The 8,922-nt window shown below is 39.9% G+C and overlaps 2 non-coding genes and 1 pseudogene across 2 annotated transcripts; 2 read left to right on the forward strand and 1 right to left on the reverse strand.

The window, feature by feature from the left end:
* Positions 1-5,622: 5,622 nt before the first annotated feature.
* LOC149879726 (U2 spliceosomal RNA) lies at positions 5,623-5,851 on the forward strand (annotated as a pseudogene).
* A 110-nt stretch (positions 5,852-5,961) lies between these two features.
* LOC149879727 (U1 spliceosomal RNA) lies at positions 5,962-6,125 on the forward strand. Its single transcript, XR_016446711.1, has one exon. It is a non-coding gene; the product is annotated as a U1 spliceosomal RNA (small nuclear RNA).
* Positions 6,126-7,559: 1,434 nt separating this feature from the next.
* LOC149879728 (5S ribosomal RNA) lies at positions 7,560-7,678 on the reverse strand. Its single transcript, XR_016446576.1, has one exon. It is a non-coding gene; the product is annotated as a 5S ribosomal RNA (ribosomal RNA).
* Positions 7,679-8,922: the final 1,244 nt, after the last annotated feature.

Below are 8,922 nucleotides of genomic sequence, written 5' to 3' on the forward strand. Positions count from 1 at the left end.
TGTATATCTTCTTTTTTTAATTTTTTTAAGCCGAATTTATTCGCAGAGTTTTCTCCTAGGTTTCTTTTGACAAAAACCTAGAACACTTTCTTTAGCTACCCTAGCTAAACAAAAGAAACAGCCCTAAAAAGCAAAACAAAAAAATAAAAGCAGAGCGTAAACTAAATCAAATCGCAAAAAATGGAAACTCTCAAAGTCCAATCGATTTCAAAGCTAACTACTTCTGAAACCAAAGCAGAAGGCATTTCAAATAGCCAAAAATTTGTTGAGAACGGTCAGCCACATTCTACTGACCAACAAAAAATCAAATCTGCTGACCCGAAACCTTCAAACGAAGACGCAAACAAACAAAAAAACGGGTCAGCACTTTCTTTTGCAGAGGCGCTGAAAAAGAAACAGCCCGGAACAGCACCACCACAAGACTTCCAAACAAACACAAAAGAAGCCGAAAAAAGAGCTTTAAAAGAGGAAATACACTCCCGGATCTTTCAACTAATGTCCTTTACCAAAGACCAAACCCCAAATGGAATAGAAAAAAAAGTGGGAGAAATACAAGTAGCAATCCAAAAGGTGATTGGCCCAGGATGCATAACATCCATACAATATACGGGAAGGGGCCAATACACGGTAGAACTTAAATCGAAAGAGAAAGTCCAAGAGCTAACTCTAAAGGGATTAAACATTCCGGGAGAATTACAGAAGACAACAATCAAACCGAGAAGAAACCAAGTACTATTAATCACGATCAAGACAGACGCATCGGTACTAAACCAAGAGATCTATGAAGAGCTTAAAGATTTTGGTAAGATAGTAAATATTTCTTACGGATATTACACAAGCAACAACCAAATACGAGACGGACGGAGACTCGTTCACATCATCCCGACTGTTGACGTAAGCAAAATACCTCCGACAATTAAGATAGACAACAGGCTGCACCACCTATATTTCAGGGGAAAAAACACGACACCCATACACAAACCAAGAGACACACAAGAGCTACTGGCAGACCTAGCAATTTCAGACACTGACGAAATGTCACAAGATGAGGACGAAGACGGGGAAATAGAAAAAACACAAAAACAAGAAGCAGACAAACCCCATAACATACAAAACGCAACAAACGGAGAGACGGAAAAGAAAAAACAAATGACGCTGATACCCAAACCAGCACCCAGACCCCAAACAAGCATAACGCTACCACACAAAACGGAAACCCAACCAGTACCGACAACAACAAAAAAGCAAGACAACACAAACGAAAAAAACACTGAGCTTGAACACACCAACAACGCTGACGTCACAAGACAGTCACAAAACTCGACACCGACTCCTACACCAATGGAAACAGAGCCTACGGTGACGGACACAAAAACAGACACCCAACAAAAACCTACGAAAAGAAAAAGTGTGACGACGCCAACAAAAGAAACTAAAATGAACGACATAAAAACGAAACGAAAACCTAACCGACCAGAGACCTAACTTAACCAACTACACACACGATATCTCCAAACTAAAAAAATAAAAATAAAAATGACTATTACAATAAAAACAATGAATACGGCTGGTATGCGAAATCTCCAGAGAAGAAGGGAGATTTTGCATAACATACAGCAATCAGAACAACACATAACTTTTCTACAAGAGACGCACATCACGCCTGACTTGTACAGACAAACAGCTACGCTATGCACAGGCACCATACTATTCAGCTCCGGAAAACAAAACACCGACGGAACACTCATACACATAAAAGACCCTACAATCAAACCGACAAACACCGTAAACGACGTACAAGGTAAATACCAAATCACAGACATACACATTGACAAACTAGACATTACTATGATAAACGTATACGCACCATCAGGAAACACCACACAACACCAATACAAACGAAAAGAATTCTGGGAAAACCTAAAAAACATACTATGCACGCCCAGAATTCGAGACAGACATTACATACTGGCGGGGGACTTTAACGTAACACTATCAGACAAAGACAGACGTTCACCAGCACTACAAAAATACAGATGCATTTCACAACACGCACTACAAGACCTTATTTACACTTTAGACGTAGAAGACATTTACCGCACACTCCACCCAAACGAACAACAATACACACACTATCACAGCCAGACAAAGACGAGAACAAGAATAGACAGAATTTACACAAGCAAGACTCTAAGACAATACATCACAAATGCAGAACACCAACCCACCACACTTTCAGACCATTATAACGCACCGACAATCACCATAAACGTACAGCCCCAACCGAGAGGAAGGGGATACTGGATACTGAACAACACCCTACTAAATGACAAGACATACATAGACCTCATGACAAAACAAATAACCATTCAAACAGAAAAACACCCAGACTTTAGACAAATACCAGAATGGTGGGAAAATACAAAAAAACAGATAAAAGAAACAACACTGAAATACGCACACAAACGACACAAACAGAACAAAACACAAGAACTGAGACTAACGAGAAAACTGAGAAACACACTGAGAAAGGAGGAACGGAAACATCTAGACAACACCATGAGCACGAACATTAGACACAAACTCGAACATATACAGAGACGAAAAGAAGAAGCCGCACGAATACGAACAAAACAGATACGGAACATAGACGGAGAACGCCCGACGAACTACTTTTGCAATTTAGAAAAACAAAGACAGGCACACCACGAAATAACGGAACTGAGAGACAAACAAGGACAATTACAGCAAGACCCCGAACAGATACTAAACGTTATGACGGACTTTTACGAATCACTATACACCAAAGAAGACCTGAACATACAGACACAGACAGAAATACTAACCGAAACGAAGACCCCCCGACTAACAGAAACACAAAGAAAATTATGCGACGAAGACTATACAGAACAAGAAATCACAACAGCACTACAAAACATGAAAAACGAAAAGACACCAGGCACAGACGGACTGACAGCGGAGTTCTATAAAAAATTCTGGCCGCTGTTGACAAAACACTTTACAAAAATGACAAACGCAGTACTGGACCGATCTTACTTAACACAATCACAAAGAGACGCTCTAATCACATGCATATACAAAAAAGGAGACAGAACAGACATAACAAACTGGCGACCTATCTCCCTACTGAACATAGACTACAAACTCATCACAAAGACAATGACGAACAGAATAAAAAATACATTACCACACATCATCAGCCAATACCAGACTGCATGCATCCCACACAGACAAATACACATGAACCTACTGTACACCAGAGACATTATAAAAATAGCAAACATCGAAGACATGAGAAACACAGCAATCATATCCATCGACCAAATAAAAGCATTCGACAGAGTAGACTGGACGTACCTTTTCAAAACACTGACGAAATACAACTACGGACCCAAGACTATACGAAACATAAAAACGCTATACACAAACATATCCACAAAAATAAAAACAAACGGACACATCTCACGACCGTTTTACCCGACAAGAGGGGTAAGACAAGGATGCCCTCTATCCATGACACTTTACATACTACAGGCAGACATACTAATACAAAACATAACACAAAACAAACACATAAAAGGCATAAAGACAAACTACAACGAAACAAAGGTAACAGCATACGCGGACGACACACTCTTCTACATCACGAAACTGAAATCCTTACAGAACCTAGACAAAACCCTACACAGATTCGAAACCGCTACCGGACAGAAACTCAACAGAGACAAATGCCAAGGACTGTGGATAGGACAAAACAAAGACAAAAAAACCGGACCGCTTGGCTTCGACTGGACAGAAAACAAAATACGCACACTAGGCCTGACTTTCCCCAATGACGGAACAGACGACATAACAGAAAACTGGAACAGATGTACACACAAATTCAAAAAACAAATACAAGACTGGAAGAGACAAAATCTGAGTATTAAGGGAAAAATCACAGTGGTGAACACCTTAATACTCAGCAAACTATGGCACACTCTACAAATACTACCGACACCAAACAAAAAACAGATTGACAAGACCATGACACCGATATACGACTTTATATGGAACAACGCGAAAACAAGAATCAACAAAACACAGCTACATCAGACAATACGCAACGGAGGACAAAACCTAATAGACATAAACACAAAAGCACAGACACTACAAACAAAATGGACGATCAAAATACTCACACACAATACACACATGCCATGGACAGACACAGCAATACACTTTTTAAACAGATACCGGAACGCAAGACAAAACAAATACACGCTATACACAGCCACCACACCCAACGAAAAACCCCCTATACCCAAAACATACAGAGACTTAATACACAACTGGGAGACATTTACCAAAGACATAAAAGTACAAGACGACACACTCGAAGCCATACTGAACCAACCGCTATACTATAACCCCCTACTGCCAACAAAACCCACTACAGAAAACCCGTTCCCCCCCCTACCGAGACCCACAAAACACACAAAAACGCAAGACATACAAATAATAGCAGACTTGTGTAACTTATCGACACCAGGACTACTCACAGCAGACAAACTAGAAATACCACACAAAACACTAACAGAAATAACAAAACGGATACCGACCACATGGATGCACAAACTGAACACAGAAACACCAAATTACACATATCGCAAATACATCCCATCCATCCACATAGAAAACAAAAACAGAAAACTGACACAGATAACGAACAAACAAATATACCACAGAATACTGACATCAAAAATGACACCCCCCGACAGACATATAAAATGGAACAGAAAACTCCCACCCGGACAAACGCCCATAACAAAACGAGACTGGGACAGAAAATTTCAAAAACTACAAGACAGAAACCTATATAACAAAGCCAACGAAATACAATACAAATACATACACAGAAAACTCCCATCACTCAACACTATGCACAAATGGAACAAAAACATAGACAAAACATGCAAACGATGCGACAAAAACGAAACGGAAACATTGCAACACTGGTTCTACTACTGCCCAGACACACAGAAAATATGCATACAAATCATAAACATACTGAACACCATATACCCAAACGACAAATACAGCAATACCCTAAAATTTTTTCTTATGGGTACTGCAACCGCACAAGACAGAAGTATAGGCGACACATGCATAGACACCTTTTACGAAACAATACAACACACACGAAACGCACTGATTTTCGAAAACAAAAAACTAAACGCTCCACTGCACTTTCACACGCTACTAATAAAGAGACTGAGAACAGAAATAAAGACAGAAAACAAAAATCAAAACACCTACAAAACCGCTATTAAAATTTGCGACGAAAACATCAAAAAACATTACAAAAACACAACAACACAAAACAACATAACCCTCGACAAATAATATCCGTAATATATAAAATGTAAATAATGTAAATAAAAAAAAAAAAAAAAAAAAAAAAAAAAAAAAAAAAAAAAAAAAACTTGACTAAGTAAAAAAAAAAAAAAAAAAAAAAAAAAAAAAAAAAAAAAAAAAAAAAAATATTATATAGCAAAAAATCAAATAAAAAATATATACGATTGTAAATAAATTTATCACGAAATTGTAAATATGTAAATTATACCGTCCACAGCTGCCCATGGCTGATGTGACGTAAAAGGAAATAAAAAAAAAAAAAAAAGATCAAGTGTAGTATCTGTTCTTATCAGTTTAATATCTGGTACGCCGGCATAGTCCGGCTCATATATTAATCTGATTTTTGGCATTTGGTCAAGGGATCGTAGGTTTACCTCGCCCTGACCGCGGGTTGCCTCGGCGTTGCACTACTGCTGAGCGCGGCCCATACTATAGAGAAGGAAAAAAAAAAAGCAAACAAACGGGACGATGCGGTGTGCAATCGAAAACCCACAATTGAGAAGATTGGGGCACGTCCGAGGCTGCCCACACAACGGGAAAAGCATACTTACCTGACGGGGAAGTAAACCTGATCAACATGGGGCTTCTTCCAGGGTGAGGCTCTTGCATTGCACTTCGCCTGGGCTGACCCCTGCGATTACCGCTAACGTCGGTAACTCGACCGTACAATTTCTGGTAGTGGGGGCCTGCGTTCGCGCTCGCCCCCTCCTCTAACGACTTAAAAAAAAAACCTCTCCTCTCACCCCTAAGAGTCTACTGCATATTTTGAGAGGCGCATACAAAGTCTGCTATAAGTGCAAATAAATTTTATTTATTTCAAAAGTTGTTGTTTTTTTTTTTTTTGTTTTTTTTTTTTTTTGTACAAAATCAATAAAAATCTAAGAATCGCAAAGAGGCAACCAAATAAGCATAGGAGCGACGAGAATCGTTTCAACGTGACAACCAGCAAGCGTGATCGACCGGTTACAATCCCGGAAATCACTCGACGGCGGAACAAAATGTGACAGTCACAACAGTGAAAACGAGTCGCTGTAATAAAAAACAATGACGATAATAATAGTTAAAATAACAAACAGTAGCAATAAGAAAATCGATATCAATAGTGACAACGAAAATAATGACAACGATGAAGATAACAATAACGACAATAACAAAAATTAACGATAGCATCGATAAACTAACGATAATAGTAATACTGACAATAGCAACGACCACAAAAAAATAAGCATTAGCAATAACGATCTAACAGTAACAATAGTAACAACAACAGCAGCAGCAACAGTAACAACAATTGTCAACCATTTATGCATATCGCATATTGGATTCTGGTGCGGTGAAATGCATTCTTTTACTACCGTTCATTATTTTCATGAAAACAGCTCTGATTCCTACGTGTTGATCTTAGAAAGAAACGACAACGACCGAAACATTTTGGCAAGTTGACACGTCAATACGCAACGTTGCCAGAGATACGTAACGACGATTGACGAATCTTACAAATTTTTGCTCTTCAAAGCTAGTTTTGCAGTCTTTTCGTCATTTCGACAAAACTAGGGAACATTGACATCGTGCAACTTTAGACTTGCGAGGGTTTCTTTCATGGCCGCCGAGAGGACGGGGAAGATTCCCGGGTATCCCCGTGTATCTACAAACGATATTTTAAAAATCATTTTTTTAAAAGATTTAAATAGTTTTGACTTTTAAAAGATTTCATTAACTTTCGTTTTTAATTTTTAATGACTAGAGCACACTTCTATTGGTCCTGGGTATGTAATTGATCACAACGAGGGCCCCTTAAGAAAACTTCCCCTGGGCCCTCGTTGACTATGGTGGCTATAGTCCCTTTAACCGTTGCCCTTGTTGTTCAGCATCAAAACTAGCTTTCTGGCTTTTGTGCGAGGAAAAAGAGCGCCATTTTCTTTCCCTCAGAGATGCGGAGACGGAAGAAGCGCCCTCACACACCTTTCGACCAGTCGCTCCCCTTTCAATCGACACCACCCAGGCAGGGCCGTGTTTATGCATATTCTTTTGCAGGGGATGAGTTCTGTGTATCTTAGAGTCAACTGAAAAAGCAGATTTTGTAAAGAAAAGGGAGTCCCCTTTGGCGACTTTTTTTTTTTTTTTTCGTAAACGGTTGCAAAAGCCTACGGCACCAGGAGTTCCCAGGCGGTCACCCATCCAAGTACTACCCTGGCCCGACGATGCTTAACTTCCGTGATCGGACGAGAACGGGTGTATTCACCGTGGTATGGTCGTAGGCAATAGTGTACGGCTTTAATTTAAAATTTAAAGTTTCTAACGCCTTAACAATAATTTTTAACGGATGTGTGGCTATGAAAATAGCCTTTTGTGTTGTTTATACCGCCGTTTACTGGGCTGCTGGCTTTGGAACCTTCTCGTTCTTTTTGGGAAGCAACACAGCTTGAATGTTTGGCAACACACCGCCGCTCGCAATTGTAACACCTGACAACAACTTGTTTAACTCTTCGTCGTTGCGAACAGCTAGCTGTAAGTGACGAGGAATGATCCTGGCTTTTTTGTTATCGCGTGCAGCATTACCAGCTAACTCTAAGATTTCGGCGGAGAGGTATTCCAAAACTGCAGCTAAGTAGACCGGTGCGCCTGAACCGATGCGATTGGCGTAATGCCCTTTGCGCAAAAATCGGTGAACGCGACCAACAGGAAACTGAAGACCCGCTCTAAAAGATCGAGTTTTTGCCTTGGCCTTAGCTTTTCCTCCTTTTCCACGTCCTGACATTTTATTTTCTAACACAAGCAGAGACAGACAGACGGACCAGAGATCTCGTGCGCCTTTTTTTTATTTTAAACAGCAAAAAGTTTGCTATTCTTATCAAAATAGAGTGGTCTCAAAGTCAACCTTTTTTTAACCAATAGTAAAAAAGAAATAAACGATGCTCAAACAACTTAATCTTTTAAGAACCAATAGAAGTGCATATGACGCAAGAGTTTTCAAGTTGGAGGCTACAACTTTATCTTAAATTAAATCCAGTTGCAATGCAATGAAAACAAACGAAAAGAATTTTTACTGTTAGGCCCGTCGAAATGTCAGACGCACAAAAAACCGGAGGAAAACAAGCGCCAAAGGTGGCGAAAAAAGGCGAGAAGCGCGCCGGTAAGAAAGGTGGTAAAATCGCTGGAACTGGTGACAAGAAGCGCAAGAGAAAGAGACGAGAGTCTTATGCCATTTACATTTACAACGTCCTGAAGCAAGTTCACCCTGATGTCGGTGTTTCTTCTAAAGCAATGAGCATCATGAATTCTTTCGTGAACGACATTTTCGAAAGAATTGCTTCTGAAGCTTCGCGGCTCGCCCTTCAAAATAAGAAATCTACGATCTCTTCGCGTGAAATTCAAACCGCCGTGCGCCTTTTACTTCCCGGTGAACTTGCTAAACACGCAGTGAGCGAAGGCACCAAGGCTGTTACCAAGTACACCAGCAGTAAGTAGATCAAAATCCGCTCAAACGGCTATTTTTATAGCCAC

Source organism: Hydra viridissima, unplaced genomic scaffold (assembly GCF_058129835.1).
Source record: "Hydra viridissima isolate aposymbiotic clone 2 unplaced genomic scaffold, HvirCarnegie_v1 scaffold_13, whole genome shotgun sequence".
Taxonomy (NCBI): domain Eukaryota; kingdom Metazoa; phylum Cnidaria; class Hydrozoa; order Anthoathecata; family Hydridae; genus Hydra; species Hydra viridissima.